Here is a 7,056-nt window from a genome sequence, read left to right as displayed (position 1 = left end):
ATACTTATTTTTTCAACATGAAAGTTTAAAATTTGTCAAGTAAGGCAAAAAAAAGTGTAGGATGGCACAGGTTAATGGGATCTGTAAGTCCCCTCCGTTATTTGTGAAGGGTTTTTCTAGCGCTGGAGTTGCAGAGTTTCTGTGAAAATATTTTGCCCAATACTTCTCAGATAATACACTACTAACATTACAAATTTTTCAGCAATGCAACTTTTCAGCAATTCAAAATATGCCATTTCAAAATGGGATGAAGTAGAAACAGCTTATTGCTGTTAATCACAACGCTTAGGAAACACAACCTAACCGGAGGAGGATTGTTTCCATTAAAGCCAGGGAAAACAAAACTCAAAAAATGCGTAACTTCACAGTGTTTAAACTGTTTCAAAATTTTGGTTACTTTGTTGGTATGTGGTACGCTCCAGGGTTACACATCATCTTCTGAAGAGGTCCCAGAGGTTTAGTGATCTTTTTGCATTACACCAAGGTTCTTCAAAACCGAGAAGTACTTCGTCTGAGCAATGTGTTAGCTTTAACAGCTGAGAAGGTATGTATTCCCTCAAAGGAAACAAGTGCCTTAGCTGTACATTCAAGAAATAGGTCATAAAAACTAGGGTAAATTCAAGATATATCAAGAGAAAAATAATATACAAAAAGTTAATTTTGCATATTTAACAGTCATAAAACAAGTTATCCCCTGTAACTGATTTAGACTCCAATCTCACAAGCAGTGTATTTAATCTTAAGTAACAGAACTGCTCATGTATTAAAATTGGCAAAACAGCATTGACATCTTATGTACGAAGTAATTCTAAAAAGGGAACACGGCGGCAGCATGCCTTTAGAGGCGAGAGCCCTGATTTGGTACCACCCGAAGGCCAGCAGTGCAGTTCAGCTCAACCTCTGACCATGAGACCCATCACAAGAGCACGAGGCCGTTTTCACTGACTTTAGCCTGCCAACTTAGGGCTAGAGCGTTACTTCACCTACAGCGTCAGCCATTTGCTCTGCAACGCAGATGCGGGGAAAGCCATGTGAGGCTTCTCGGTTTTCCAGCGCTTCCCCATTTTTCTGGGACTGGCTAATTACCACCGACACTAGGAAAGGATTGGAGCGGTGGCAGTGCAAAGGGCCCGACGACCTAAAGCGCCAAGCTCAGAGTGCAAAACCAGTAACTCAAGTTCAGCTTTGCGGTATGGCTTGTCACATCCAAATTAGGCAAATGAGAGTGGGGGTTTTCCAGTTTTAAAATCTGCATTAAAGATATTCCATATTAATAGGAAGGGATATTCAAGTTAATGAGCTAATTAAGTTGAGCACACACAGTAGTTCTGAATGCGCGATTTTGCCTTCGACATGCTCTCCAAGCGTACAAAAAAAGATACGCCACCCAACCCATCGTCTAAAGTATAATGGCAGCATATCCTGTATTTAGGAATATGATCCATTACTTACTGCTCAGAAAACGGTGTTTGAGAGCTTAACCAAGGCAGGCCGGAGTCTTGCACAAAACTGCCAAGGGTGTGCCTCCAAATGTCTCTATTTACATGTGTAAAACCAGTAGCTGCCAGGAACAGCATGGGGACATTTACACCATAATGGTGACCCTTTGCAAGATTTTATCAGGGCCTGCCTTTAAAAAAAAAAAATAACTAAAGCGACTTTACGTCAGTTTTGTTCCTTCTGAACTTTCTCCCCCCATAACTTTTATAGGATTTTTAAAGCTTCCCTGTGAAAATCGTTCCTGCTGTGATCTTCGGGCTCACAAATTCTTGTTTTGAGTTTTAGCTTGTTAGCAGCTGAGCTGGTGCGTGGTGGACAGGTAGCGAGGTGGCCTTTGCGTAGAGATGCTCCATGTGCAAAAAGCAGAGGTGCAGCATCTCCTTCCATGACTGCGCTGCCCAAACCCGCGGGGGAAAGCGGCAGCAGCCAGAGGTGCTGCTTCTCCCTCCGGCCAGGCGGCAGCAGCAGGCAGCGCCAGCCTAGCGCGACAGTCCAAACAAATCACTCCGCAAGAACAGGGCAGCAGGTCAAACCAAGTGCTTCCTGAATTTTAGAAATCGGAAACAACTTCACGGGTATCCTTACAAAGCTCTCTTTCTTGATTTTTTTTTTTTTTTTTTTTTTTTTTTTTAAATCCAGGGATAGGTACCTCATAATCAAAAGGTAAAATTTTAGGTGAGCCTATACGGGACTGGTCTTAATTGTCCAACTTTGAGTTGTTATTTGACAGTGACCCTGACAAAAGTGTCACTTCGTCCTGCAGAGGCTTACTGTTCCATTTCCTAGAGAAAAAAAAGGTACCAATGGGCATGCATTTGCTCTTTTTTCCATTGTTACTATAACATAAATTTACTTTTAAGTTTATTTTTGAAATCAGCTACCAGAGAAATACTCACCTACCACAGAAATACCTGTTTGCTAATTTTCTGCAGTTAGTTGCCTTAAATCCACAAGGATGGATCAATTTCCCAGCATAGTCTCCATCACCTTTTGAAAGAAACATTAATTAAAAGGAGCCCGCTTTTCTTGTAGCTTTGATAGGGACATATCACAACAAAGCTTGCAATTAAAGTAACTGAGTTATTGCTGAACTTTTAAATGTACCGGTACCTGTTGTATCTCCTTGTATCGCCAAGCATGTACAATACAGAAGTTGACATATTCTGGTAGCCTTTCTGCAAAACACGGGGAGAGCCAGCACGAGCGCATTTCAGCTTCTGATAAAACGGTAAAAAAAAGTTGCTTTACCTTTTTTGTTTTTCAAATCTAAGCCAGGCTGTTGCACCAACATTAATGCAACCCCAGAAAGTCAGTGGGACCGTAAGACAGACAAGGATGTGCAGAAGGTAAGCTATTGTTTTAAATTACTGTTACTGGTGGATTGAGCTGGTGGGTATGACTGCTGCATTTGTTTTAACAGAGTCCAAAAGATTAAACCTCCTCATAAACGCTGGTCTCCGTACTGGAACAGAGGCATGTATTATTGTCCAAGCTAAAGTAACGTGCAAAGACACTTCAAAACACGCTGGTATTGCCCCAAATAGAAAAGAGGGGGAAAGAAAGGAGGTACGTGCATGAGCAAGGAGAGGGAACAGAAAACCAGACAGCAGAATACCTGTGAGCACACTCCTAAGAAAAAGCTGAAAGGGAGCTCTTTGATCTAAACCCTTTATTGGTTAAAAGGTCTTTGAGCTGCAAGCAAAAAAACCATTCTCAGCTATTTGATGCCCTCTGTGTTCAGGGAAACAGGATCTTGCACATTCTTTATAAATAAGAGGGATTCCAGAGATACCTGAGCCTCCATCATCAGCCTCTCTCAAGAACACAAAACCTTGAGCTTTGATCACTCACTTCTGACAAAAGGGGTAACAGTCCAAGTTGCTATCCTCCTTCTTTCCTCAAAAATTAGAAAGATAAATCATTAGCACAGTAAAATGTGCTAGATAGGCTACTTGAAAATAAAATAGTGCTTTAGCTTCTGAAAGCATTACAAATCCAAAGACAACTTTTAAATATGCTTAAATCTAACAGTTTAGTAGAAGTAAATTATTCCAAGTGAAAAATCAAACCCACGTTGTGGTGATAAAATTCGAGTTTTTCTATGAAGAAAAAAAAAATTGCCTATTTTTCAAGCTGGAAAACAAGCAGAAAAATGCCTTAATAAGCAGAGCAGTAGAGTTGGAAGGCTCCTCTACAGATTGCCTAGTCCAACCCCCCTGCTCAGAGCAGGCTGCCAAGCCTGCGTCCACCTCTATTTTGAGTATCTCCAAGGATGGAGACTCCACAACCTCTCTGGGCAACCTGCTCCAGTGTTTGACCACACTCGCAGTGAAAAGCTTTTTCTTACGTCTAAATGGAATTGTAAAGATTGGACTGATCTAAACAGGCAAGAGCTTGCTAACTAATAATGGTAATCCTCTTCCTTAGAAGAAAATGCCTCTCTTCTGCTTGCAATTTTGAAGCCTCCGAGATCTGCAGATTTGCTAAACTGTCAAATGTACCAGCCTCAACAACGGAATGCATGGGGAACAGCGAAAAACAAGTTTGCTGATTGCAGCTGTGTCTGTTCTTCCTAACTTCTCTACTTCTTAAAATAAGTAAATTCAAAGAGCATTTTGGAGAGTATTCTCCCAGTTAAGTACTCAATTACTGCGACTCAGTGCTACTGGAACCTCCAGTGTATGAGCAGAAGAGGCTTAAAATACTTAAAAACCATGTTAAATACAAACGCACTATCCCAGGGTCCTAGGGATGTCTCAAGGATCACACATCAAGTGTATTCAGGTTCAGCAATTTATTTTTTTTCCCCTGCCAATATCTCCAACCCAGCCTGGGTTTCAAGACTGAAGCTTGGCTTTCTCTTGCCCTTCATGTCTAAGGCTAAGTACGTGCAGTTGAACAATACTTCTACAGCACTATTTCCTAGGCTGAACGCAAGTAAGCTTGTTACCATGAAGAAGTTTGCACGTGTTAAGTTTCTAACTCGCTGTTTGTCAGGTATACTTTCACAGAGCCCCATGACTAACAGCTGTGCAACAAGCATTTGCCAAGTTAGACCAGTAAAATTGATGTAGCTCAATTCACATTAAATTTTTAATTTACTTGGTATTACGAAGTGTTAACTGTTTTGCCATGAACATTCACAGTAAGAAAAAGACGAGTCAGAACAAAGCAATTACTCAACTATTTTTTTCCAAGTAACATTTATTAATAACATCCTTCGAGTGATAACTTAAGAGTCATAAGGAAGGGGGCTGTTGTCAGTAAACATATAACAAAAAGGTAGTAAGATTTTTGTATTAAAGTATGACTAAAAAGGCTTTTAGCATAGTGTTTAGCCCAACCAAATTTAATATTAAAAACATTCAAAATTGCTAAAAGTGTTGCAATCAGTTCTATTGAACTTATAAAAACCTCATTTCAGTAGTCAATGCTAACCTATTATTTATATAAAATTTTAAACTCCATTCTTAATTTTTGTAAACAAAGCATCTAAGCATTCGAAAGAAAAAAGTTAGTTTACATCCCATTGAACTGCAGCACATGTGTGTGAAACCTCAGGCATGATCAGGCATGGAGCATAATTAGGCACAGAACAAGACAGAGTTTCCACAGCCAGCTGCTGAATACACTTACGTTGCCAAAGGTCTTCTTTGTTTATACTAATTCCATTATCATTTACAGCTGAAAATTTAATAAATCCTCCATGCAGAAGATTTCAAAGAGAAAAAGGAGTCATATAACATAGATTTGTGAAGCTTGAGAGCTTTGAGTAGTGCATGACTTTGAATGAGTTACGACTTCTTTGTCTCTGTCAGGAATTTTCAGAAACTTCTTCATAACCATTTAACTTTGGCAGATACTGGGCTTGTCAAAGAGCACGACAACACATCAGAAGACAAGTTTTCAGTCTGCTATTGGCACACTGAGGTATGCTGTAATTTATTATTAAGTGCCAGTCAAATAAAAATTGAAGATGGTGCGCAAGATCATTGTATTCTGAGGCTGTCAGTTCAAGCTTAGGTCAAGAAAGTCAAGAGGGGCAACTACTAACATATAAAAACTGTTTGTAATTTCTGTTTTCTTAGGGAAGTTGCAAACAGCATGGTTATCTTACCCGTATCAACTGGCACCTCAGTGAATCTGTGTGAATGGCAACAACCAATACTCAGGCTGTAAGTTTGTCTGCTCCCGACTCTTGCGAACAAAAGTTTAAACTTGATATACATTACATAAAGCGGTGAATTTGCAGTAAGCCTTTGTTAACTGCCAATATAGATTTACAATTCTCTTAATTAGCATACTTCCAAAGTACATCTAGTTAGACTAGATTTAATCTGGGTAAGTTTTCCTGAGCAGACATGCCCCAAACTAACTATAAATGTCTAGAGGTGACCTTCAGACGAACACTGAGGCACTTCTGTGAGGCACTGCAGGAAAGCCTGCATTGCCGTTGCCCAGCATGTGCTTATTCGGTTGTTTTCTCCAGAGTTCTTGAACTTTTACTGACTATAGGAGTGACATTCATTTAAAGAATAGGAAAAATGTTTTAACGACTACCTGACATTAGCACTAAGTGAACTCAGTGGTTTCCTGTTGTTGCCTTCTCCAATTTTCTTTGGTGTAAAGTGTTAGCATTACAGCTACACAAGTTTTCTATGCCTAATCCCCCTCAATTTGCAGTTTCCTGAAAAAAGAAAAGTGTCAAACAAACTCAAACTCTTCTAAATGCAAACTAATGATTTAAACTATTTCTCCTTTTCCAAGTCTTTAAAAGCGAAAACAAATTAAGATTAAACAAGTTAAACACATGCATCGGCCCTAACTAACACAGGCACTACTAGCACTATTCAAACCTGTTGTTTTGTCTATCAATTGCAAAGAATTTTCAAAACCAGTTTCAAAGAAAAAAAAAAGTATGGTGCAAAAGCTAAAAAAATCTGTCCTGTCTTCCCCCATCCCTTTGAACTGATCCACAGCCAAATGAAGACCACAAATGTAGACCTAGTCTCAACGGGTAGGAGAAGAACCAGGCCAGGGTTAACATTTCACCCCACCCCCCGAAACAGCACTTCTTGAGCAAAAACCCTCTTGCCTTTCTCACCATCTTGTTTGTCAACTATTCCAGGAGCTGCACCTAAGTTTCCACGACCACTGTGTAAGTACCTCCCCCCTTTTATTTTTCTGGAAATGGTTGGCGATGTATATAATCCAAAGACTTGCATCGAAGCTTAACAATTTTCACAATTAAGGCATAAGCCAGTGATACTATAGGGAGAGGGGAGTGCAAAAAAGCTCACAACCCCAAGCTAAGTTTGCCCTGTTACTTATTTTATGGCTTACAACGTATATAGACTAACATACGCACTGTTTATTCAATGACTTGTAGCAATGGAACTATAGTTTCATTCTTTAGTTGCTATAGTTACATTACTACCAATCTTTGCATTCAAAATCCGCAAAGGAATCCTATGAAGGGTACTGTACTTTTTTTTTTTAATGAAACTTGACTAGTCTTAATCAAAATTAAGAAAACGCTTCATGCATCAAACTGAT

Source organism: Aptenodytes patagonicus, chromosome 10, assembly GCF_965638725.1.
Source record: "Aptenodytes patagonicus chromosome 10, bAptPat1.pri.cur, whole genome shotgun sequence".
Lineage (NCBI taxonomy): Eukaryota > Metazoa > Chordata > Aves > Sphenisciformes > Spheniscidae > Aptenodytes > Aptenodytes patagonicus.
Note: the sequence above shows the minus strand (reverse complement) of the source record.